This window comes from Schistocerca gregaria, chromosome 5, assembly GCF_023897955.1.
Source record: "Schistocerca gregaria isolate iqSchGreg1 chromosome 5, iqSchGreg1.2, whole genome shotgun sequence".
NCBI classification, from domain to species: domain Eukaryota; kingdom Metazoa; phylum Arthropoda; class Insecta; order Orthoptera; family Acrididae; genus Schistocerca; species Schistocerca gregaria.
The window spans coordinates 130,156,387-130,183,990 of record NC_064924.1 but is presented as its reverse complement, the minus strand read 5'-3'; the positions used below and the strand labels follow the sequence as shown (position 1 = coordinate 130,183,990).

Below are 27,604 nucleotides of genomic sequence, written 5' to 3'. Positions count from 1 at the left end.
AGCGATGAGAGTCGCTTCTGCCTTGGTGCCAATGATGGTCGTATGCGTGTTTGGCGCCGTGCAGGTGAGCGCCACAATCAGGACTGCATACGACCGAAGCACACAGGGCCAACACCCGGCATCATGGTGTGGGGAGCGATCTCCTACACTGGCCGTACACCTCTGGTGATCGTCGAGGGGACACTGAATAGTGCATGGTACATCCAACCCGTCATCGAACCCATCGTTCTAGCATTCCTAGACCGGCAAGGGAACTTGCTGTTCCAACAGGACAATGCACGTCCGCATGTATCCCGTGCCACCCAACGTGCTCTAGAAGGTGTAAGTCAACTACCCTGGCCAGCAAGATCTCCGGATCTGTCCCCCATTGAGCATGTTTGGGACTGGATGAAGCGTCGTCTCACGCGGTCTGCACGTCCAGCACGAACGCTGGTCCAACTGAGGCGCCAGGTGGAAATGGCATGGCAAGCCGTTCCACAGGACTACATCCAGCATCTCTACGATCGTCTCCATGGGAGAATAGCAGCCTGCATTGCTGCGAAAGGTGGATATACACTGTACTAGTGCCGACATTGTGCATGCTCTGTTGCCTGTGTCTATGTGCCTGTGGTTCTGTCAGTGTGATCATGTGATGTATCTGACCCCAGGAATGTGTCAATAAAGTTTCCCCTTCCTGGGACAATGAATTCACGGTGTTCTTATTTCAATTTCCAGGAGTGTATATAATGGCCACTGGTCTAACGACTGTGAGGAAAACTCCTTACCCATCGTGTCGGACGACACGCGGCGGACTTCACCGCACCAGTGTTAATCCTTTTCCATCATCAGATACAGCGACGAGACAGCCTTACAAGGATGCTGATGGCCAACCCGGGTTCTATGGATAGACATCAAACTCATCGTGCGACTTTAAACACTGCACGGACGCGCTCTAAGTTATCCTTGCTTCAGGATATGTTGAATTCTGCTTCCATCGATATAGCCCTTCTCCAGGAAGTGTACGTCGATGACTTCCCAGGCATGTGCGGTTACGATGCATACGTCTCTCCAGCTTCCCCCACAGGCAGCGGTGTCGCTGAACGTCTTCGGGAAGGGATAGTGGCGCGCGGTATCCTGTTTCTGCCTGGGGCAAGAGGAATGGCACTCACAGTACTGGGTGTCCGCCTTATCAATATCTACGCACCTTCCGGGACTGACAAACGTAGCGAACGTTCACGATTCTTTGCGGAAGACGTCGCCCCGCTCTTCCAGGGCCGCCACGACCATCTGGTGTTTGGAGGTGACTACAATTGCGTACTGGCGCCCAGAGACCAACTCCCCCGATATAATCCGTGCCCGGAACTCGAGACGCTAATCCGAGACATGCAGATTGGCTCAAATGGCTCTGAGCACTATGGGACTCAACTGTTGTGGCCATCAGTACCCTAGAACTTAGAACTACTTAAACCTAACTAACCTAAGGACATCACACACATCCATGCCCGAGGCAGGATTCGAACCTGCGACCGTAGCAGTCGCACGGTTCCGGACTGTGCGCCTAGAACCACGAGACCACCGCGGCCGGCAGACATGCAGATGGTGGACACTTGGGAACATCTTGACGGCCACTGACCTGGATTCACACACTTCACGAGTGACTCTTCCAGTCGCATCGACCTGATTTATCTCACGCTCTCTTGCCGGTGGGACAGAGGATACGGAACTGTGTCCTGCAACTTTCTAGGAACACTCAGCTTACATTTGTGCCGTCATCCTGCGGCGACAAGTGTGGAGAAGCCGCAGCCCGTGGAAATTAAACATCGGTCACCTGTCGTACCCGGATTGCCGCCAAGCTGTTGAGGATACGTGGCATTTGTGTGAAAATCGCCTCCGTGCATATCCCACAACGATCCGCTGGTGGTTGAACTGCGCCAAACCGGCACTGAGGCGAACGTTGATAACCTACGGTCGCGACCACACTGTTTGGCGTAGACACACACCCTATTTTTCCTTCAGGATACTGCTTGACTGTGATGCTATGGCGCCGTCTCCGCCACGACAAACGGCGGTCCACCGTGCTAAGGCTCAGATCATCGCTAATATGCGACGCCACCCCAGTTTTAAAGTTCTGTGCCATGTCAAATGTTTTTACGAAGATTTTAGGGAGATGAATGTAGCATTATCCTTCTTTTCCTGATTTCTTTGAGTGTGTGCTTCAGTTTTATTGGGTCTGTCCTCATTCGTTCCTTTTAATGTGTGTCAGGGCGCTGATGACCACGATGTTGAGCACCCATAAGCCCCAACACACACACACACACACACACACACACACACACACACACACACACACACACACACACACCTAGATGGGGTGGTCATCTGATCGAGGGCACAGAATCGGATACCAAGCGAACGCCCGTCAATGTTCCACGTACTTCGTGAACGTAAACGACGCCAAAGAGCGCTGATACGCTTCATCAAGATAGAGGACGGTCGTCGCCTCACCACGCGACAAGACATAAACACAGCGTTCTACGATCATTATTCCCAGCTCTATTCAGCTCAGACTCCTGATCCGACAGCACTGGAAGACGTCTCTCAGACAGTTTACTGCACCGTCACCCCGGCAATGGAAGCGGCCTTGATGGAAGAAATTACGGCCTCCCCTTGGAATTTTACCGGACTTTTCAATATTGGTTGGCCACCCGATGGACAGACATCTGTCGCCAACTACTATCCCCGGAAGAGCCACTCCCTGCGGTCCTTGTGGAAGGGGTTGTTACTACTATTCACAAACCGTCCTGTGGCTCACGGCTGCAGGACTACCGCTCGCCGGCCGAGGTAGCCGAGCGGTTCTAGGCGCTACAATCTGGAACCGCGCGACCGCTACGGTCGCAGGTTCAAATACTGCCTCGGGCATGGATGTGTGTGATGTCTTTAGGTTAGTTAGGTTTAAGTAGTTCTAAGTTCTAGAGGACTGATGCCCTTAGAAGTTAAGTCCCATAGTGCTCAGAGCCATTTGAACCATTTGAACTACCGCCCGTTGACGCTATTGAACAGCGATTTCAAGATCTTTTCTCGACTGTTGGCGGCGCGGATACACCAGTCCTTACGACACGTCATCTCACCCGATCAAACGTCATTATGGGGCGACAATAATATTCAAACAGTGAATATCGTGACTTGATCTCACTGGCGAGGGCGTGTCGTCTGAAGGGTGGATTGTGAGCGCACAGCTAGCCCGGTACAGTCACAGATGTTTTTCACTGGGTTCAGAGCAGGCGAATCTGGCGGCCGCGTCATTCGCGTAAGTTCACTATCATGCTCCTCGTCACACTATGGCACGATACTGGCCTTGTGACAAGCGCAGTTATCCTGGTGGAAGATAGCATCGCGATCGGAGAAAACGTTACGCGTGAAGCGATGGACGTGGTCCGCAATAACGTTCGTGTATTCTCCATCTGTGATTGTGCCTTGGATTGCTACCGCATGTCACACGGAAGGCCAGATGAATGTACTCCGTACAGTATTGCCTCCACCGGCCTGAGTCTATGGTATGGTGTCCATATTTCGAGCAGCCGTTCGCTTATATGCTGGTACGCATCATCGACATGCGCTAACAAGAGAAGTGATTCATCCGATCGGGCGATACGTTTCAGGTGATCCCAGGTCCATTCTCGATGTTTCCACGCCCACTGCAATCTCAATTGACAATGTTGTTGGATCAACATTGTACCATGTAGGCGGCGTCTGGTACGGATGCCCATGTTCAACAGTCTGCTCTGATTGTTGTCTCCGCACCAGCCCTGTACTCTGTGGATAGTCGGCTGTCCTGCTGTACAAAGCGGGTCAGCCTTCGACATGCACGATCCGTAATGACGAGTGGACGTCCAAAACCTTGCCGCCTACACGTTGTTCCACCGTCCTACCACTGTGTTCACGAGAGACATGGTCGTTCCAGGTTGCTGAGCCTACCTTTTCTCAAAGTCACTTACCTGTTTGCAGGGTGAATCGTGCTAGAATGATTCCCCACGCGTTCCTGTTCCGCTTACATCCTTTCCTTACTCTGACACGTGCCCAGAAGCCCACCAGTCGGGTTCCTGCCTCGTGGTCGGCAGTGATCGCCACGTCAGATCTTTCCGCTCGTCCCCTCTTATCCGGCCGCTGTGGCCGAGCCGTTCTAGGCGCTTCAGTCCGGAACCGGTCTCAAGTTCGAATCCTGCCACGGGCATGGATGTGTGTGATGTCCTTAGGTTAGTTATCTTTAAGTAGTTCTAAGTCTAGGAGACTGAAGACCTCAGATGTTAAGTCCTATGTGCTCAGAGCAATTTGAACGATTTTTTCGTCCCCTCTTATTTACAGTTATTTGCTTGCACCGATGGCTATACACTTTGGGAATGAGCGTTCTATCCGTCCTACATGTTTACAAACAGTTTGATTAACGGCAAGTCTCTGCCTCCCAATCGGAAGTAGCCGGTGAAAGGTTCAGGACACCCTCCTTTGGGTGGGAAACTGCTCCTGTGGGCGGAAGGATTAGTAGTGAGAAAAAGCGTGAGTATGCAGTAGCAAATGGAATACGCTGCATTGCGGGCACACAGTGTCCGCGAGGAAATATGACTTGTAACTCACACCCATAGCTCCAGATGTCAGACAAATCGGTACAAAACGTTGTATGTAGGCAGAGTATAAACCAAAACTCCGATTTAGTTCGTACTGTGTGGTGCTGTCCAGTAGAACGGACGTACAAGTTATTTAAAACTAACAACGGAGCTACAGAGGCAAGAGTAACTGTGAAGACGTAACACACGCTGCTTCTGTGGGGAAGTTAGTAGATCGTTACGTCCTCGTCCCTAGAACGAAAGGTTCCATCCCTAACGACGTCAATTTTTTTTATTCTTTTATGCGTGAAAGTGTTATATGGGACAACGTGTTTATGACACGTAAAAGTGGTTGGTGGTTTGGTTGATTTGGGGAAAGGGGACCAAACAGGGAGGTCATCGGTCCCGTCGGATCAGGGAAAGATGGGGAATGAAGGAACAATCCCAACATTTGCCTGAAGCGATTTAGGGAATTCACGGAAAACTTAAATCAGGATGACCGGACGCGGGTTTTGAAAGTACTAACCTGTTGAGCACATTGGACTTGTAATTTCACAGAATATACAGTCAGAACAGAAAAATAAACAAACAGTTGCATCACACGTGCGGAAGTAATAGTAGCAGTAATAATAATTAATAATAAACAAAATAATAACATGTTTAATAAGTACATAAAGTTTAACTAACGAAGCGAAAACAGACTGACGAAAGAACATTGTAACAAACTCCGAAAAGTCCTTTTATATGTCAGAAAAATGTTCTCCCATATAACAGTTTCACGCGTAAGCAATTAAAAAAGATTGTCATCAGTTGATTCGCGCAGCTTCCCCAGTCGGAGGTTCGAGTCCTCCCTCCGGCATGGGTGTGTGCGTTTGCCCTTAGGATAATTAAGTTTAAGTAGTGTGTAAACTTAGGGACTGATAACCTTAGCAGTTACGTCCCATACGATTTCACACACATTTGAACATTTTTTGTGCGTGTTGCCCTTAGCGTAAGTTATAGTTAGATTAAGTACTGTATAAGCCTAGGGACCGATGACCTCAGCAGTTTGGTCCCATAGGAACTTACTACAAATTTCCAAACTAAATCGGTGTTTTGGTTCATACTCTGTCGACATAACAACGTTTGGTACCAATCTGAGTGTCTGACATATTGTGTGTGTGCATGTGCTATGTTCTTCTCTCCGTTGGCAACGGATTTCAAACTGAACCTCTTATCGAATCTCCGTAAGAGACAAACAGAGAAAACGTAGTACATACGGAATATAAGCTGTGGTCACTCTTCAAGCGCACAGTTCGCGGTTCAAACAGGAAAGGGAATGAATCGTTGTGGTGACAGAGATACCCTTCGTTTGGGCGGCCCGATGGTGGATGCTAACGATTGGGTAGCTTCCAAGACAGAGAGCAGAAATATGAGAGATGCACTCGTAGTGCTTAGGTAATGTCATTGAGTGACAGCTATCCGAGAACACAATCCGTGTTGCGTGTCCTTGAGGTAGGCCGGTTCGTCACACACAATAACAACAGCGTAACTGATAACGCTTCGAGTACACAGGCAGAACCCAGCCAATATCGCCTTTAGCGGTATAGTGCTGGCAGCGCGAACAGCGGAGGGCGTGTCTCGCAGTTGGCAGGTGCAGTCAAATGGGTCACTGCCAACTTCAGCACGGCGAGGTGTCGACAGCACACTGTACCACACCCTCCTCCATAAGCTGTAGCGCAGTTTGTATATAACTTGAGGAGTAGAGATTAAGATGAGGACGTAGACATTGCACAGTGTTTTTTTTTCTAAATTAGTAACTGCTCTGGCAACGTCTAGACACAAACAAGCTCACCCAGGAACCGTTTCATTATCAAAAATCAGAATGTATGAGACGGAGTTTATCAAATTTTATGTGTTGACGCTTTAACGCCGCAATGGTACCGGAAGCGGAACGTCGTTGGGAACTGCTGCACCAGGAGAGTCGGTCTGTGCGCAGATAGCCCCACAGCCTTCACTATGGAACGAGGCAGCCTATTCCATTGGTCTTGCAGTCGCCTCGCTTTGAATGCGCCCATATGGAAAAACGCAGTCACAGTTGTTGTAATCCTGCATCAGTTTTCTGTAGTATGACGCGTATACTTGTTTACATAGGCGTTGTTAGCAGCCTTATGTTCGGTGGCGACAAAATAAATCTGGTCCAGGAAGTATACGTGCACCTTGAGATAGACAACCCAACTTACTTCACCCGCGATTGGGGTGGACGGTGGAAGTTTGTGTTTCGTGCACCTTAAGATAAGCAACCAAACACTTCCTGGGACAGGATTATTTTGCCTACACTGTGCAAACTGTCATAGAAATTCTTTCTCTGACTGAAGAATAATGTAAGCCACTTACTGTCGCCAGAGAGAATGACAAAAAGCTCGAAGTTCCTGTCGATGGCAAAAACAGTCATTCAATGTTTTCTCTCTTTAGATCGAGACACTAAGCGAAATATTCCAACACGAGTTCATATGTATATACGGGGTCCTCGACACTTCCATCCACTGTCGGCAAAACCAGAAATGAGTTCAGATTCGAAATTAGTTTCTTGTACTACGGCCCTGAACTCGTTGGTGGAATACAGCTGTCCTGATTAGGGTTGAAAAAGTAAGGATTAAGTTTTGTACAGTATGCGTTCGATGTTGTCGCTACACATTCCCGTTACTAAGTATACCTAACTCCTTACTTTCATTATTAAACGTAATTACTGACGTAGCTATTCCACAGTGATTACTGTTTTGCTCACCTGCCAAAAAGTAAATATAATTGCGACAAACTGCCTGCTGTCTTCCGTTGCGGGTTCTTCTGCCGACGCGTGTGTGGTAATTTTATGATTTTTCTAACGTTTCGCCAGGATGAATGGTTGGCACTGTCAAAGCTTCACCCTCCACTGCTGTTGGGTCCAGTCCATTACAAGCAACGGAGGGTGATGCTTCTTCAGTGCCAGCCACTCGTGCTGGCGAAACGTCAGAAAAATCATCACACACACGTCGGCAGAAGAACCCGCAAAAGAAGACAACAGGCAGTTTGTCAACAAGTCAAATACAACTGTAGTCGTGAATGTGTCATCTGAGTGGGATTCCTTTCTGTGGACAGATTTTTCTCTGCTGCATCCAATGGCTGTACTGCGATTGGTGGCTTAACAACACAAGTAGCAAGAGTTTAACTCGTCATATCAAAACAATTGCAAATGGAATCGCTGGACGGCAGTAGCTACGCTCCGGCCAATGGCCGCAAGGTGTGGAAATCCCCGTTTAGCACTATTCTGCCGCACAACGGCAATGCTAGAGTGTAAACCTAAGGAGTCGGAAGCGTTAATTTGAGGAAGAAATTTCTGAGAATGTATCTCTGCAGTACAGCATTGTATGGTAGTGAAACATGGACTGTGGGAAAACCGGAACAGAAGAGAATCGAAGCATTTGAGATGTGGTGCTGCAGACGAATGTTGAAAATTAGGTGGACTGATAGGGTAAGGAATGAGGAGGTTCTGCACAGAATCGGAGATTATCACACTGAAAAGGAGAAGGGACAGGATGATAGGACATCTGTTGAGACACGAGGGAATGACTCCCATGGTACTAGAGGGAGCTGTAGAGGGCAAAAGCTGTAGAGGAAGACAGAGATTGGAATACGTCAAGCAAATAATTGAGGAAGTAGGTTGCAAGTGCTACTCTGAGATGAAGAGATTGGCACAGGAGAGGAATTCGTGGCTGGCCGCATCAAGCCAGTCAGAAGACTGGCGACCAAAATAAAAGTAGGCACAAACGTGCGGTAAAGAAGACAGGACAGTAATCGAATGCCTCCGTTACTCTGGTCCGCTGACGATCATGAATCGGATGAAACCGAAAACTGGGGAATCAGTCCGAGTCGGGCACGAACTGGCGCGGGGAAGAAGACGTGTAACGAAACGTTTCTGGCAATAATGAAACTGCAATTTCGAGGGTCGTGGAATACTCTTCTCCTTGGCTCTGTAGAAGCGCCGGAATCGAGAGATTTAATTTCACGCAAGAGGACTGCAGACAGTGAAACTTCGGCTGGAACGTCGCACATGGCCGCACAATGGGGCAACTCTGAGAACGACGCTGGTGACGCTGTGAAGCGCCAGAAGCAGCGAATGCCTTTAACAGTCGGCAACGTCTTGGAACACTTGTATAACACCACTGGCGACCAGCGCCTTAAAGTGTCTACAAAATCAATGCAACGAATCATTTTTCCGTGCAAATCATTGTATTACTATTAAAAAACTTCGCTTTTAAAATGTAAGGCCTTTTTCGTGCGTTCGAACTAGTTATGGAAACAGTTTTCCCACTTTATGCAGTTCCCTCAAAAATATTTTCGAAGGCCTCATTAGCTTCATTAGAAGGTACAAAGAATTCATTTATCACGATTACGAAGACTTTCGTGACGGAGTCACTTTTAGGTTTACTTGCCTCCTCAAATTTGGATAAAATCTCGAGCTTTTGATGATTACCTCCGTCATCTTCGTCAGGGGTAAAACTGGCTGTCGTGGACCGGTGAGGCTTCCGCTTCCATAAGCAGTGGACGGCTTCTCATTGGCTGGATGACGTCACGGTGAAAACGGCGCGTGCAGAGGTGGCGACCTCTATGTCCATAGACGAGGACAGGTCCGAATGACATTATCAACGTAGATGTGGTCTCTCTGTTTACAAAGGCTGCATATTTCTCTCCTGAAATACTAAAGTTATTTCGACACATTTTGACGACCACCTATTTTTTGTATGGTGGTGTATGGTGGGAAAATGACTGACGGAACAGCCATGGTTTCGCCACTGCCAGCAGCCATAGCTAACTTTTTCATGGAGGATTTCGAAGAACGAGCGTTGAACAGTGCTCCCTTACTTCCATCCTGCTTCTTCAGGAATGTCGACGATACATTTTTAATGTGGCCACATGGCAATGAGGCACTGCAGCAGTTTGTTGATCATTTGAATCGTATACACCAGAACATAAGATTTACAGTGAAGGTGTAGAAGGATGGGAAGTTACCCTTCTTAGATGTGCTGGTGGAGCGAAAATCAGATGGACGTCTCGGACATTCTGTGTACAGAAAACCGACGCATACAGATTTATATCTAAACGCAAGTAGTTTTCACCACCCAGCTCAGAAGAGAGTTATGCTGAATATCTTGGTAAACAGAGCAAGGACTAAGTCGGACAAGGATCAACTCGGCTCAGAGGTTAACCATCTGACGACGGTATTCAGAAAAATTGGAAATTCTGATCGTGATATCATATCTACTCTGGCGAAGTAACCTAGGAAGGACGCTGTTCGAACAGATAAAGAGGACCAACACATCGCTTGGCTACCATTCTGCGGTGCAACGACCAGCAAGATCGGTAGAGTCCTGAGCCGGCATGGAATCAGACCAGTCTTCCGGCCACCCAGAAAGATTAAGAAAATGGTGCGACCCGTGAAAGATAACCTCGGCCTGAGAGTACCGGACATTTACAGCATTCCTTGCGAGTGTGGCAAAAATTATGTGGGCCAGTCTATGGGAACTGTTGCCGATAGCTGTGTGGAACATCAGCGTCACCTGAAATACAGGTCTCTAGAAAAATCAGCAGTGACTGAGCACAGTTTGTGAAGTAAACATAAGATTTTATTCGATTAAACAAGAATACTTGCTCACGCTTCAAACAATTAGGATTCTGTCATCAGGGAAGCAGTTGAAATTAGACTATGTGAAAATAATTTCAACAATGACTCAAGATATGTACTCAGCAATGCACGGAAGCGCGCAGTTGATAAAGAAAGAGCGCAGAGGGAGACTTCTTACATTCCTCGCAGTTCTCCGCCTGTTGCGATGGATGGCGCTGCAAGCAGCCCTGGACAAAGCGCGCGAACAAAATCTATGGACATAGAGGCCGCCACCTCGGTACGCGCCGTTTTCACCGCGACATCATGCAGCCAATGAGAAGCCGTCCACTGCTTATAAAAGCGGAACCCTCACCGGCCCACGACAGTCTCCAGGGGGCTACAGATTACCTAACCGATTGGGCTAGGACCTGGCGTCTGGCATTTAATCCCTCCAAGACCCAAGCCCTTATCATCTGCCGACGCCATATTCCCATTCGGCTCCCTCAAGTGACGGTCCTTGGTACCCCAGTCTCCTGGACCCGTACTGCGAAGCACTTGGGTGTTACCCTGAACCAACGCCTCACCTGGCACCCCCCACATCGATGACGTGCGTCGTAAGGCAACGGGGCGGCTACGCCTGCTCTACCCTCTCATCAATCCAACCTCTTCACTCCCCACACACCTTGCTGTTAGATTGTACACCTCCCTTGTTCGTCCCATCCTTGAATACGCGGCGGTGGTGTGGGGCAATGCTGCCCCCACCCACCTCCGCCGACTCCAAACCGTCCAGAATCGGGCTCTCCGGCGTGCCCTCCACCTCCGTTTCGACTTCCCAACCCAAGAGCTCCACAACCTGGCCGACGTGCCGCTCCTTCGCACCCGCATCCTCTGCGCAGCCAATTCCTTCTACCAACAAACACGTCACTCTCCTAATCCCTTAATCCTCTCCCTGGGTACCCGTGTTCACCGTCTAGCCACCACTCGATGGCCTGACCTTCTATTCCGCCCCCCATGACTCCGCATGCACAAGCCACCTCATCTCATGCCAACTACTCTTCCCCACATCATGGATCATCCACCAACATGTCATGTCATTCACCCTTCCAAGCACGCCACCCCCCCCCCCTTCCACCCACTCTGCCCACAATGTTGGCCTAATCACGACAGGCCCTTCCTCTTTCCACTTCTTCAGCTGTCACCCTCTGACTTCTTTCTCTTCCCCCCCCCCCCCCCCAAACTCATCACTTCAAGATTGTCTGCCACCACCACCATCAAGACGCCGCTATGAAGAAGAAGAGGCCAGGATAATGGCCTTTCGATTTCACTCACTCTAACTATTCCTCCTTCTCTCCTTTATTCTATACTGTAATGTTATATCCCCGGCTAGTCAATGGGCCGTTCTTTTTCCGCCACTCTTCTACTGCCCCTTCCTCTCTCTTGTCTCCCCCCCCCCCCCAAAAAAAAAAAACAAAACAAAAAAAAAAACAGCACAAAAGTCAAGCAACCACCAAACTGTCACGACATCCCACATCACCCACCAATCTTCCTGTCAGAAGGAGAAGCGCCTTAGTTGCGCTAAGACTTCGTTAACAGCAGAGGGTTCAACCCTCAATATATGTGCGACGTGACCCACGACAGTCAGTTTTACCCGTGACGAAGATGACGGAGGTAGTCATTGAATACTGCAGATTATATCCAAATTTGACGAGGCAAGTAAACAGAGAACTTTTTATGCATGCTATTTATCATGCATTTTTATTTGATTCGATTGATATATTACATATCACAGTTCAGTTGAAACATAGTTTTGTTTTCAATCCAACAGGAGCGAAACTAACGCCTTGCGGCGGAGGATACATCGGTTTACGTCGGATCACCGAAGTCAAGCATCCTGGAACGTGACTAACACTTGGAGGGTTGACCCTCTAGGTCTGCTGTGCGCGGTTGGCAAGCGGGGTGCACTCTGTCCTTGTAAGGCCATCTGAGGAGCTACGTGACCAAATAGTAGTGGCGGCAGGTCACCAAAACTGACGATGGTCGGGAGAACGGTGTGCTGACCCGACGCACGTCCGATGACGCTTTTGGTTTGTGGATGACACGGCGGTCGGTCGGAATCGTAGGCCTGTGCGAATGGAGCCTAGTTTAGTTTATAAAGCAGTAAAGGCGTCGGGAAGTGAGTGTAAGACCTTTAAAAAGGTTTCTGCAAGATGTGCAGTATGCTTACTTCTTGCTTCTGTTGAAAAGGCAACTCATTTACTTTAGGTGCACTGCTGCAGAGGATGCGAGCAATTCCTTAAGAGAACAGCTGAACAGATGGCCGCGAAGTGTCGCTGTACTTAACCCGCTACGCTGTTATACTTACAAGTAGAGTGTTACGCCACAGGTGTTCTAGAAACGGAGTCACGTTCTCCGGCCACTCAACTGCATTTTAGCGGAGCGCGGCCAGCATAAGTACTGACTGTAACACACACGCGTCCGAATGGCGGGTTTTACCACCGAAACTCTACAGCAGTGAAGAAAAAAACAACAACAAAAAAACAGTGTTATGATATTTAATACAAGTTACGATAGGTAGTGCATATGATTTGAAAAATGTCTTACAGTGTCTTTCGTGTTATTCTCGTCTGTCCCGGTGCGGACGACCCAGTCTGCAGCCCTGCATGCCACAGAAAAACGAGAACGTCTGAAATGCGTAATGGCTGTCATACGCAGTTGGCAACCCTGCGGCACACGATCCTCTATCCGTAAACAATCACGCCATTTAGCAATTATGGATCAGTGAAACGGTCAACAGCGTACGTCTGCCATGAAAATGTTGTACAAAAACAGTGATAGATGGGAAAGTGTACAGAGGGAGTTCCGGCGTTTCTTTCGACTTGGAGCGTCACGGTCCGGTTCCCTCAAAGAACGCGATAGAAACTTGGATAAAGTTTCTCTGTTTGCACGTCCGCAATCTGACACCGAGCGATGTGGTGCAGTGTTTAGCACGCTGGACTCGCATTCGCGAGGACGACGGTTCAGACCAGCGCCCGACCATCTTGATTTAGGTTTTCCGCTATTTCCCTAAGTCGCTACAGTCAAATGCCGGGATGGTTCCTTTGAAACGGCACGGCCGGTTAATTTCCCCATCCTTCCTTAATCCGACGGGACCGATGACCTCGCTGTTTGGTCCCTTCCCCGCCAAATCAACCAACCAAACAAGGGAAGAACGCGGAGTGCAGTTAGCCACGCGGCGTCATCGGACTTCAGTTTTTCGAAAGTAAAGAGCGGAACGTACTGGCTTGTCACTTCCGATCGGTATGTTCAGATACCGCAAATTTTTTGTTTGGTCCTGCATTGAAAAATATTCCAAGCCACGAAACCTGGTTTCAGTAGGATGGTGTGACGTAGAGCACTGAAAGACAATCAGGGGCAGCTGTGTGGGAACTGTTCGGTAACCGTGTCGTGTCAAGTTTTGGTGACGTCTTCTGGGCCTCTATATTATCCTTTCCTTTCTGTGGTTATTTATTATTATTATTATTATTATTATTATTATTATTATTATTAAGTGAAACACAAGAAAAGGAATAATATAAGGAATATACATATATTGATTTGTAGCGGCAGCTCCCTACAAATTATTTCAAATGCTTTCGGCGAAATGTAATGCAGGCTAAGTTCACTGACCTAGAATAAATCGCATCTTTGAAGGTATGCATTTTGTGACGAAATAAAATTAGTGAAGGTTTGCACTGTAGTTAATTGAATAACTTGAAATGATTCAATCTGCTCCCGCTGTGGGTGATACGTTACATAAAAAATAAATTTAAATACGCTGCGTAATGGCGGCCAATTGTTGCCAGTCAAACATCACCGCTGCTCGCTTCGTAGAGACTGAAAAAAATGCTAAATAACTTCTTGCAATTATTAATTCAAGAAGAATTGTTTGCATGGGTTCTTTAAGTAACACAATGCACCCACTTTTTGTAAATATGTTTGCACTAAGCACAGAATACACACTTGAATTATTCGCTACGTACGAGAACAAATAGAACATAAGCTACCGCTTTACAATAGCAAACGTACCTTACATGCAGCAGAAGAAATTATCTGACTCGAAGTGATTTTAAATATATTTTTTCTCATATATATATAATGACAAAGATAATAATGATTGTTTCGATAACGTTATGCACTACGATCTCTTCTAATATAAATGTCTTTTTATTACATTGCAATCGATATAGTATTTCTTTGAAGCAAATTTAATAAATTTTCATAATTAATTTGTCGTTTAAATTCATCTAATATTATTGAGAGTCCTTTTATTACTTTCTTCAAATATATCGGCTTGAATATTTCAAAAGGGACACTATACCCCCCAAGATCACCAGATTTGTCCATTTGTGGTCTTCTGTGGGGCTCCATTAGGTTCATATGGCTCTATGCACTATGGGACTTAACATCTGAGGTCATCAGTCCCCTAGAACTTAGAACTACTTAAACCTTAAAACTTAAGGACATCACATACATCCATGCCAGAGGTAGGATTCGAACCTGCGACAGTAGCAGCAGCGCGGTTCCGGGCTGAAGCGCCTAGAACCACTCGGCCACAGGGGCTGGCCGCTATCTTAGGAGTCTGGTCTACAGGACTCGGCTAAGAACACTGGCTGTATCGACACAAAGAATTCAGGATGAAATTCATGGTATCCGAACTGAGACGTTACAGCACTGAATGAGGAACTCCCAGAGCAGATAGCAATAATGCACACGTATGGAAGGACGCAATCTACAGGACGTAATTTTCGAATAGTGATACACTACTGGCCATTAAAATTGCTACACCAAGAAGAAATGCAGATTGTAAACGGGTATTCGTTGGACAAATATTTTATACTAGAACTGACATGTGATTACATTTTCACGCAATTTGGATGCACAGATCCTGAAAAATCAGTACGCAGAACAACCAACTCTGGCCGTAATAACGGCCTTGATACGCCTGAGCACTGAGTCAAACAGAGCTTGGATGGCGTGCACAGGTACAGCTGCCCATGCAGCTTCAGCACGATACCACAGTTCGACAGGGATAGTGACTGGCGTATTGTGACGAGCCAGTTGCTCGGCCACCATTGACCAGATGTTTTCAGGTGGTGAGAGATCTGGAGAATATGCTGTCTAGGGCAGCAGTCGAACATCTTCTGTATCCTGAAATGCCCGTACATGACCTGCAACATGGGGTCGTGCATTATCCTGCTGAAATGTAGGGTTTCGCAGGGATCGAATGAAGGGTAGAGCCACGGGTCGTAACCCATCCGAAAAGTAACATCCACTGTTCAAAGTGCCGTCAAAGCGAACAAGAGGTGACCGAGACGTGTAACCAATGGCACCCCTTACCATCACGCCGGGGGGTTACGCCTAAAGCCGGCCGCGGTGGTCTCGCGGTTAAGGCGCTCAGTCCGGAACCGCGTGTCTGCTACGGTCGCAGGTTCGAATCCTGCCTCGGGCATGGATGTGTGTGATGTCCTTAGGTTAGTTAGGTTTAAGTAGTTCTAAGTTCTAGGTGACTGATGACCTCAGATGTTAAGTCCCATAGTGCTCAGAGCCATTTGAACCATTTTTTTTGTTACGCCTAAATAGCGATGATGAATACACGCTTCCAATGTGCGTTCACCGCGATGTCCCCAAGCACGGATGCGACCATCGTGATGCTGTAAACAGAAACTGGATTCATCCGAAAAAATGACGTTTTGCCATTCGTGGACCCAGGTTCGTCGTTGAGTACACCTTCGCAAGCGCTCCTGTCTGTGGTGCAGCGTCAAGGGTAACCACAGCCAAAGTCTCCAAGCTGATAGTCCACTGCTGCTGCTGCAAACGTCGTCGAACTATTCGTGCAGATGGTTGTTGTCTTGCAAACGTCCCCATCTGTTGATTCATGGATGGAGACGTGACTGCACGATCCGTTAGAGCCATGCGGATAAGATGCCTGTCATCCCGACTGCTAGTGATACGAGGCAGTTGGGATCCAGCACGGCGTTCCGTATTACCCTCCTGAACCCAGTGATTCCATCTTCTGCAACAGTCATTGGCTCTCGACCAACGCGAGCAGCAATATCGCGATACGCTAAACCGCAATCCCGATAGGCTACAATCCGACCTTATAAAAGTCGGAAACGTGATGGTACGCATTTCTCCTCCTTACACGATGCATCACAACGTTTCACCAGGCAACGCCGGTCAACTACTGTTTGTGTTGAGGAATCGGTTGGAGACTTCCCTCATGTCAGCACGTTGTAGGTGTCGCCACCAGTGCCAGCCTTGTGTGAATGCTCTGAGAAGCTAATCGTTTGCATATCACAGCATATTCTTCCTGTCGGTTAAATTTCGCGTCTGTAGTACATCATCTTGGTGGTGTAGCAATTTTAATGGCCAGTAGTGTAAGAGTACTGTCAGGCAGATTGCATTGGTTTAGTTACTGTCAAAAAATTTATTTGTTGGATTATTTTTTTGTTTTTACTGTGCATTCTAAAGTTCCCATATTTCTGTGTTACCATGTACAAATGGAGATGTTTAAAATCCTAAGCAGTGAGGGGATCGGGTACCTGCATGTGGTTAGTGCTGTTGCAACGGTTCGCCGATCGCTGCACGCGGCATTTGCACAGCGAAACAAGGAGGCTGTTACGTAGGCGCAGGATGTGTGTGTGTGTGTGTGTGTGTGCGGTACCGGCGCGGCGCCGGCCGTAGTTGCGGGGGCAGGCGCCAGAGGTCAGGGCCGGCGCCACTCCCACCTCGTCAGACTGGTCGCTACCGCTGCCCTACCCATAACGTCATCACGTTACTGCATAACGCACGGAACGATCGCAGGAACGCGAAGGTCCCAATGCTACTAAAGCCGGTGTGCGGACATTTGCCACGATGTTACCTGCTCCGAAGGGTTGGGTCCCCCCCCCCCCCCCCACCACCACCACCTCCTCCTCCTCCTCCTCCTCCTCCTCCTCCTCGCTCGCCGCCCGACCAGCAGTAAAGGTATTTACTGAGCCTTTCCGCTGATTTCTCAATATAGGACCATAATCTCTATGGATTTTTCGCCACATTTCTAAGGAGAGTTTCGTTGTGGAAACTATTAAATGCATCTCGCATTGAAATCCGCACCAAATTTCGAGCCACAGTAAAACTTCGCCAATCTTAGAGATTTTGCGCTCGTCTAAATTATACGTGCCTTTTTCGGAGCTAATACAGCAGCTTTCTGTCGTGTTTTGTGTACCATAGGGGATTAGTTCCGTCTGATATTAATTTATTTGGTATGAATCTCTCGAGTGGTGTTGATACTATTTCTTTGAACTTAAGTCATATATGGTCTTCACTTACATAGTTTGGAGGGATTCGAGATTGTCTCTTACAAAGACGCCAACCGAATTTTTAGTTGCTTTTATAAATAAATATATTTGGCGTTTAGTTTTGGTGAATTTCTTTGTTACGGAATTGAGCCTCGCTACGACTGTGTGTTCACTAATTCCCGTACCCGTCGTGATGCTCAGAATTATTTGTGGCTAAGAGGTCAAGTGTGTTTTCGTAACATTTACAATTTGAATGGCCTCGTCAACTAATTGTTAAAAATAATTTTATAAAAAGCATTTAGAACAATTATGGAAGTTGTTTTCTATCTACAGTAGGGCCTGAAAATGTATTTTTGTCAACATACGGAAGGTAGATTGAAGTCAATGCCAACTATAATTGTATGAGTAGGGTACCTATTTGCGACGAGACTCGGTGTTTCTTTGAAATGTTCAGCAACTGTTTCATCTGAGACCGGGGCTTGGTAAAAGGAGCCAGTTATTAATTTATTCCGGTTGTCGAATATAACCTCTGTCTATACTAAGTCACGGGAACTACCTGCTTCAATGTCGCTTGTGAGATGGAACCTACATTACATTATTTTTCCCTAAGTTGTGCTTCTTGTTTCTGTTGTAGTGGAGATCATTACAATTACGGCTTTTCCCTCCAAAACCTAGGATGCTTAGTCTGTGACCCCGTAAATACCAGAGCTAAACAATGTAGAACAACAACGTACGGTACAAGCATAACATTCTGTATTACTTCATTTCCTTATTCCTAACATTTTAAAATTGTACGTCGACTTTAGATGACATGTCAATCATAGATGTCCTTATCTCTGTTTATGAGCGTACTTTCAGTCATGTTTTGAATATTGTCCCGCTACACTTTATTAACAAACGTTTCGCCGCAAGGTAATTGGATTTTAGAGAGTAAATTAATATGGAGTATGTCGTTCTTCGTTTCAAACTTTCACATACCGATTTCTTCTTTCCTTACTGTCTTTTAGTCATGCAGTTGTAGTAATTAAACTAGGCACAAATGCAGCGATCAAAAAGAAATGATTAGCGTACATTCGCATTCTGTTTACAGTTTTCCTTTCTTTTTGGTCCCATGTCGACGGACTGTTTCTATCGCAATCAGGAATCGTGAAAGAAAGCTACCGTACAGACAGAGGGATCTATATTTATACTTGGCAGAACTAATTACATACTCACATAATCGTCGGAATTGCTGTCGTTTCCCAAAAGATACAAATATTTCGATTCGGGAAAAGAAGCTCTGTATTTGGCCAAGATGTCGAAGAAGAAGGTCCCTTACGTACTGGTTGTATCGAGTAAGATGTGGAGACGGCAGTTTGAAAGCGGACAGAAGTAGTACGAGGAAGGGCGTCCCTTACCTGAGGGATCGCTGCCCGGCGAAGGGGCAAGTGTGGCAAATGCCCGGCGTGGCAAATGTGCGGCATTCACTAAAGCCAAGACCACGGATGACGTTAATGCAGAAGGTTCTAGAATCGTGTCACTCAGTGGCACCAGCATTGTAATCGTTCCAAAACATACAAGAGCAGCAAAAGAAATGGTGAACGAAGATCTAAAAGTTTTATACAGTTTTTTTTTCTTCAAATACTCTCACGCTCACTACAAACGCCTTGAGTGCGAGGTCGCAAAATGTCAATGATGTTTACGACATTGGACGCCCCACATATTGTCTATCATACAACCACAATATTGGCTGCTAATGACAACAGGTGGCGCGACTGGAGGTATCCGATGGTGAGCACAGCTTGAGGGTGCGGAGCTCAGTTGAACTGCTTCGTAGAGGCACTTGAGTGCTACTGCTGTTGATGCGAAACAGAACAATGGTATCGATAAACAAAGCGAATATTGCATTATATCTACAGCAACAGTTGCCGAAGTTGATTTTTCGACATAAAGCAAACCAACGAATTTCACGGAGTGAGAACGACGTGGCAGATGAAGTATTACCTTTCTTTAAAAAAAAAAAGGGCTCGTTCCATCTCATACCGTTTTGCAACGTTACGCCCAGGTATTTAAACGACTTGACCGTGTCAAGCACTACACTAGCATTACAGGCAGGGGTTCAAAATACCGCTTCAATTGTAAATCTCTTTATTTTCACACGACCGGTTTCGGACTGTTGTAAGCCCATCTTCGGGTGCCGTAGCTGTGCTGTGGTCCCCGGACGCCACGTGTACCAGGCGCGTATGGTGCCCTGTTCTCCGCTCATAGGCAGCACAAAAAAATGGTTCAAATGGGCCTAAGCACTGTGGGATTTAACAGAGGTCATCAGTCCCCTAGAACAGAACTAGTTAAACCTAACTAACCTAAGGACAGCACACACATCCATGGCCGAGGCAGGATTCGAACCTGCGACCATAGCGGTCGCGCAGTTCCAGACTGAAGCGCCTAGAACCGCTCGGCCACACCGGCCGGCTTCCTACAAGATGAGTCAGTTCAAATGTGTGTGAATTCCTAAGGGCCCATACTGCTGAGGTCATCGGTCCCTAGACGTACACACTACTGAAACGATACTGAGAACAGCACACACACACACACCCATGTCCGAGGGAGGGGCCGCGCAATCCGTGGCATGGCGCCTTCAACCGCGCGGCCACTCCGCGCGGCGATGAGTCAGTGGAATGTGTAGTATCTTGTACGTTCTGCTATGATGACGTTGTACATCAGGAGTATAATGATGACGATACGTTGTTTCACAGGTGAAAGTGATACTGAAGTAGGTGTCGAGCCATATACACTCCTGGAAATGGAAAAAAGAACACATTGACACCGGTGTGTCAGACCCACCATACTTGCTCCGGACAGTGCGAGAGGGCTGTACAAGCAATGATCACACGCACGGCACAGCGGACACACCAGGAACCGCGGTGTTGGCGGCTAGCTGCGCAGCATTTGTGCACCGCCGCCGTCAGTGTCAGCCAGTTTGCCGTGGCATACGGAGCTCCATCGCAGTCTTTAACACTGGTAGCATGCCGCGACAGCGTGGACGTGAACCGTATGTGCAGTTGACGGACTTTGAGCGAGGGCGTATAGTGGGCATGCGGGAGGCCGGGTGGACGTACCGCCGAATTGCTCAACACGTGGGGCGTGAGGTCTCCACAGTACATCGATGTTGTCGGCAGTGGTCGGCGGAAGGTGCACGTGTCCGTCGACCTGGGACCGGACCGCAGCGACGCACGGATGCACGCCAAGACCGTAGGATCCTACGCAGTGCCGTAGGGGACCGCACCGCCACTTCCCAGCAAATTAGGGACACTGTTGCTCCTGGGGTATCGGCGAGGACCATTCGCAACAATCTCCATGAAGCTGGGCTACGGTCCCGCACACCGTTAGGCCGTCTTCCGCTCACGCCCCAACATCGTGCAGCCCGCCTCCTGTGGTGTCGCGACAGGCGTGAATGGAGGGACGAATGGAGACGTGTCGTCTTCAGCGATGAGAGTCGCTTCTGCCTTGGTGCCATTGATGGTCGTATGCGTGTTTGGCGCCGTGCAGGTGAGCGCCACAATCAGGACTGCATACCACCGAGGCACACAGGGCCAACACCCGGCATCATGGTGTGGGGAGCGATCTCCTACACTGGCCGTACACCTGTGGTGATCGTCGAGGGGACACTGAATAGTGCACGGTACATCCAAACCGTCATCGAACCCATCGTTCTACCAGGTGGAAATAGCATGGCAAGCCGTTCCACAGGACTACATCCAGCATCTCTACGATCGTCTCCATGGGAGAATAGCAGCCTGCATTGCTGCGAAAGGTGGATATACACTGTACTAGTGCCGACATTGTGCATGCTCTGTTGCCTGTGTCTATGTGCCTGTGGTTCTGTCAGTGTGATCATGTGATGTATCTGACCCCAGGAATGTGTCAATAAAGTTTCCCCTTCCTGGGACAATGAATTCACGGTGTTCTTATTTCAATTTCCAGGAGTGTAGTTCTCATCATTATTGGACAAGGAGCCACAAATCCCGCCCCGAGCGAAATATTGTGAAGGATGATTGCTGCCCAAAGAGCGGCTACTAAACATAATCTCGTGCAACGAACACCATCCGCAGCATTACGAAAAACTGTCGATATTCAAGGGAGGACAAGCCGCTCTTGTTACAAAAAATGGTGTTTGCGCGTTCGAAAGAAGCACGATACAATTTACTGGATGTGCGTAATAGTGACCCGCTACATTATGCACATCCAATTGCTTGCGAAATGGATTACAGTGATCATACAATGTAGGCTTTCGACGGGACGGAACGTTGGGCCATAAGGTGTATAGAAAGCCCACACATACTAATCGTTATCTGCATAAAGATTCAAACCACCACCCTACACAAAAAAGAGGTGTAATGAAAACCTTGGTAGAGAGGGCGTACAAAATTTGTGAACCTGTTTACTTAAAAGATGATATTGAACATCTACGGTCAACTTTCGTGAAGAATGAGTATTCTAGCAAGGATATAGATCGAGCACTTCGCTTTAGGCAGAGATTCAGGAGCAACGACGAACAACAGTCGCTCAAGGGCAAAGTTTTTCTTCCGTTCATTACTAAGGTCACAGATCGCATTGGGAAAGTTTTAAGCAAGTATGGGGTGGTAACTATTTTCAGACACACCAATAAAATAAAAGAATATTTAAGATCGGCAAAAGATGCACGACACTCTTTGGCTACACCGGGGGTATATAAAATTCCTTGTAGTTGTGGACAGGTTTATATCGGTACCACAAAGAGAAGTGTGAACACCCGTCTTGCTGAACATAAGAGGAATTGCCGCCTGGTCACACGGATAAATCGGCCGTAGCGGAACATGTTTACCAGGAAGGTGATCATGAAATAAAATTCAGCGAGACGAGCGTCGTAAAAACTCGCATTATTATGCACGCATGTATAGAGAGGCTATCGAGATTGATAAACACCGTAATAATTTTAACAGGAAAGACGAAGGTGTTAAATTGGATAAAATTTGTATGTCAGCGTTGTACCGCAAGCATGACGATCGACTACTTTCAATCGAGAATGTTGGCATTACCAGAGACGTGATTGACGGTGGCGCCCTCTGTACTGCCTATATAATCGGTGCTTCCTCGAGTTCTCTTCGCAGTTCGCCGCTGTACCTCCAAGGATGTCTCCCGCAGTCGGAGACGCAACGTCATCAGGGGAGAGTCTTATTCCTCGATACCGCCTACCAGCCCGGAAGTTTTAAGTGAAGAGTGGATTACAGTGATTTCAAGGGAAGCAATGGAAGGCTACATAACTTCAAACAGTGCTACAGAACTGTAAGATAAAGAAATTTCAAACTAAGCACCAACTCGACGATGCACAGCTATCTGCGGAATCGGCCCGAAAATTTTCACACGACATAAACAAACTAATTCAATATTTCAGTAAGGAATTTTCTTTCAGCTCCGACCAGTTGGAATTTGAAGAGGAAATGCACATGAAAGGAACCTTATAGATCAGAGGTACCAAAAGAGTTGTATCAATGTCAACTGACATCAATTCCTTAACGCTTTCGTATGCAATTATGCCGAGTGTTAATCTGTATGGTAAACTGGCTGGAAAGTGCTGTCCCCCACGATTCTTTCCCGTGTGCGTGATCTTGCAAAGGCAGCACAGAATATTTACATCACGACAAGGAGTGGGAAAATTGTCGTAAGATAACTACAGCTATGGAATGAGCACTGCTCTTGGCCAATAGCTGGCCAAAATGTTTTGCTTTTGCTTGATTCCTGGCCTGCGTATAAAAATCATACCCTTTTGGAGCAGACTGTCCCTCCTGAGAAGTGTGGACATTGCAATTGATACAGTGTGGAACCTCTGGACAAATTCAGCCTCTGGATGTTTGTTTTTTCCGTGCCTATAAAACATATTATGCACTATCTGCAGCTTCACCTTAAAGAATAGCCAGTTTCACCACAAGCTCCTCGACAGACTCTTTCGCATTCGGTTGCATACCATCACATTCCATCAGTTCTCATCACCACCGTAGACCAATATGATTCTATATTCATTCCTTAAGAGTGGATATCTAGCTGAACGCCCTGCAACGTTTAAAACTCGCAAAGTGTTCGCCTTCGATCTCGATGGTGCGAACCTTGGTGCGCCACTTGTGATTCAGTGTTCGTGGTGAAAGTTGATGATTTGTGATGAACTTTTCTTCAACGTCAACGATATCTGTTTTGTGAAGTGTAATACATACATCCCTTATAAGGTTGATCTCATTACATTCTGGACGCTCATTTTCTGTCGCCCTCTGATGTACATAGTCATTAGCAGCTAATATATTTCCTGTCGGAATCGTTAACACAACACTTTCAAATGTGCTTTACTGAGGGATGAACTAGCGACCTCACACTGACGGGGTTCCCTTATCAATGACACTAGTAATGTAAGCAACCCTAACACAGACACAGCAACACAAGAAATGGTGTATGATGTTCTTAAAAGTATAATTCAGAGTTATTCTCCAAATAGTCTGACGCTCAGTTCCAAAAAGACGCAACATATTCAGTTCTGCACGTCTAGAGATCCAGGAATACCAAGCGAGGTGGCGCAGTGGATAGCATGTTAGCCTCCCATTCGGGGGGGTCATATCTCCGTCGGGCATTCAGATTTAGGTTTTCCGTGAAATTCCTAAATCGCGCCAGGAAAATGCCGGGATTGCTCCTTTGAAAACGGCACGGTGGATGTCCTGCCCCAACCTCTGAGCTTGTTCTCCCTCGCTAATAACAGCACTGTGAACGGGACGTTAAATTCTAAACTTCCTTCCTTTACACCAATATCGTGTGTGACGCATGATGAGGAAGTAATAAATAGATCGGAAACTAAAAAAAAAAAAAACCATTATGTGTTCATACTTATGACAATTTAAACTGGAAAAAACACATTTTGAAATTCTCAAAACTCAGCCTCATTTTCACCTCTAACCGTTGCAGACCTTGGGGACAGACGGCTTAGTACGTTGACATATTTTGCATATCTTCATTCAGTAACGTCATATGTTTGGGATAACGCATCTTAACAAGGAACTCTTCATTGTTCAGAAACGTGCCGTAAGAATAATGCGGTGCTCACCTATGACTGTCTCGTATACATGTTAAGCATTTTGACAAATGGTTCACAGTTTGAAACTTCTTGGCAGATCAAAACTGTGCGCCGTAGCGAGACTCGAACTAGGGACCTTTGCCTTTCCCGGGCTCTACCAACTGAGCTACCCAAGCACGACTCACGCCCCGTCCTCACAGCTTCAATTCTGCCAGTACCTCGTCTCCTACCTTCCAAACTTTACAGAAGCTCTCCTGCTGCTCTCCGCTGCGGAGTGAAAATCTCATTCTGGAAACATCCCCAAGGCTGTGGCTAAGTCATGTCTCCGCAAATCCTTTCTTTCAGAAGTGCTAGTTCTGCAAGGTTCGGAGGAGAGCTTCTGTAAAGTTTGGAAGGTAGGAGACGAGGTACTGACAGAAGTAAAGCTGTGAGGACGGGGCGTGAGTCGTGCTTGGGTAGCTCAGATGTTAGAGCACTTGCCCGCGAAGCGCAAAGGTCCCGAGTTCGAGCCTCAATCCGGCACACAGTTTTGATCTACCAGGAAGTTTCATATTAGCGCGCACTGCACTGCAGAGTGAAAATCTCATTCTGGTTCACCGTTTATTTGTTTTTTCACGAAGTAGGTAGTGAATAATCCACAACATTTGAAAAGGAACAATGATGTACATAATTCAGTACCATAAGAAAGGATGACACTTATTACTCTACACGACGGTTGTCTTCAGCTAAAAAGGGGTGAACAATGCCGCTACTAAACTTTTTGGTCACTTACCTGACTCAGAAACGGTGTCGGACCTGTTGTTGACAGCAGATACCTCTAGCCTATGAATGTGCGCCTCCACCTGGCTGGAACGTTCTCTGCAGCTCAGCAGGCAGCAAGACCTCCCGTGTGGACTGCTGGCCCCCACGTGAGCAACCAACAAGTTGTTGTTGTTGTTGTTGTCTTCAGTCCTGAGACTGGTTTGATGCAGCTCTCCATGCTACTCTACCCTGTGCAAGCTGCTTCATCTCCCAGTACCTACTGCAACCTACATCCTTCTGAATCTGCTTAGTGTACTCATCTCTCCGTCTCCCTCTACGATTTTTACCCTCCACGCTGCCCTCCAATGCTAAATTTGTGATCCCTTGATGCCTCAAAACATGTCCTACCAACCGATCCCTTCTTCTAGTCAAGTTGTGCCACAAACTTCTCCCCAATCCTATTCAATACCTCCTCATTAGTTACGTGATCTATCCACCTTATCTTCAGTATTCTTCTGTAGCACCACATTTCGAAAGCTTCTATTCTCTTCTTGTCCAGACTAGTAATCGTCCATGTTTCACTTCCATACATGGCTACACTCCAAACAAATACTTTCAGAAACGACTTTCTGATACATAAATCTATATTCGATGTTAACAAATTTCTCTTCTTCAGAAACGCTTTCCTTGCCATTGCCAGTCTACATTTTATATCCTCTCTACTTCGACCATCATCAGTTATTTTACTTCCTAAATAGCAAAACTCCTTTACTACTTTAAGTGTCTCATTTCCTAATCTAATTCCCTCAGCATCACCCGATTTAATTTGACTACATTCCATTATCCTCGTTTTGCTTTTGTTAATGTTCATCTTATATCCTCCTTTCAAGACACTGTCCATTCCGTTCAACTGCTCTTCCAAGACCTTTGCCGTCTCTGACAGAATTACAATGTCATCGGCGAACCTCAAGGTTTTACTTCGTCTCCATGAATTTTAATACCTACTCCAAATTTTTCTTTTGTTTCCTTTACTGCTTGCTCAATATACAGATTGAATAACATCGGGGAGAGGCTACAATCCTGTCTCACTCCTTTCCCAACCACTGCTTCCCTTTCATGCCCCTCGACTCTTATTACTGCCATCTGGTTTCTGTACAAATTATAAATAGCCTTTCGCTCCCTGTATTTTACCCCTGCCACCTTTAGAATTTGAAAAAGAGTATTCCAGTCAACATTGTCAAAAGCTTTCTCTAAGTCTACAAATGCTAGAAACGTAGGTTTGCCTTTTCTTAATCTTTCTTCTAAGATAAGTCGTAAGGTCAGTATTGCCTCACGTGTTCCAACATTTCGACGGAATCCAAACTGATCTTCCCCGAGGTCTGCATCTACCAGTTTTTCCATTCGTCTGTAAAGAATTCGCGTTAGTATTTTGCAGCCGTGGCTTATTAAACTGATAGTTCGGTAATTTTCACATCTGTCAGCACCTGCTTTGTTTGGGATTGGAATTATTATATTCTTCTTGAAGTCTGAGGGTATTTCGCCTGTCTCATACATCTTGCTCACCAGCTGGTAGAGTTTTGTCATGACTGGCTCTCCCAAGGCCGTTAGTAGTTCTAATGGAATGTTGTCTACTCCGGGGGGCTTGTTTCGACTCAGGTCTTTCAGTGCTCTGTCAAACTCTTCACGCAGTATCGTATCTCCCATTTCGTCTTCATCTACATCCTCTTCTATTTCCATAATATTGTCCTCAAGTACATCGCCCTTGTATAAACCTTCTATATACTCCTTCCACCTTTCTGCCTTCCCTTCTTTGCTTAGAACTGGGCTGCCATCTGAGCTCTTGATATTCATACACGTGGTTCTCTTCTCTCCAAAGGTCTCTTTAATTTTCCTGTAGGCAGTATCTATCTTACCCCTAGTGAGATAAGCTTCTACATCCTTACATTTGTCCTCTAGCCATCCCTGTTTAGCCATTTTGCACTTCCTGTCGATCTCATTTTTGAGACGTTTGTATTCCTTTTTGCCTGCTTCATTTACTGCATTTTTATATTTTCTCCTTTCATCAATTAAATTCAATATTTCTTCTGTTACCCAAGGATTTCTAGCAGCCCTCGTCTTTGTACCTACTTTATCCTCTGCTGCCTTCACTACTACATCCCTCAGAGCTACCCATTCTTCTTCTACTGTATTTCTTTCCCCTATTCCTGTCAATTGTTCCCTTATGCTCTCTCTGAAACTCTGTACAACCTCTGGTTCTTTCAGTTTATCCAGGTCCCAT

The 27,604-nt window shown here is 46.8% G+C and overlaps 1 protein-coding gene across 2 annotated transcripts in view; it reads left to right on the top strand.

Moving 5' to 3' along the window:
- LOC126271939 (uncharacterized) overlaps window positions 1-27,604 on the top strand; it is an 891,928-nt gene that overhangs the window by 205,948 nt on the left and 658,376 nt on the right. The gene's annotated exons all lie outside the window — the stretch shown is intronic.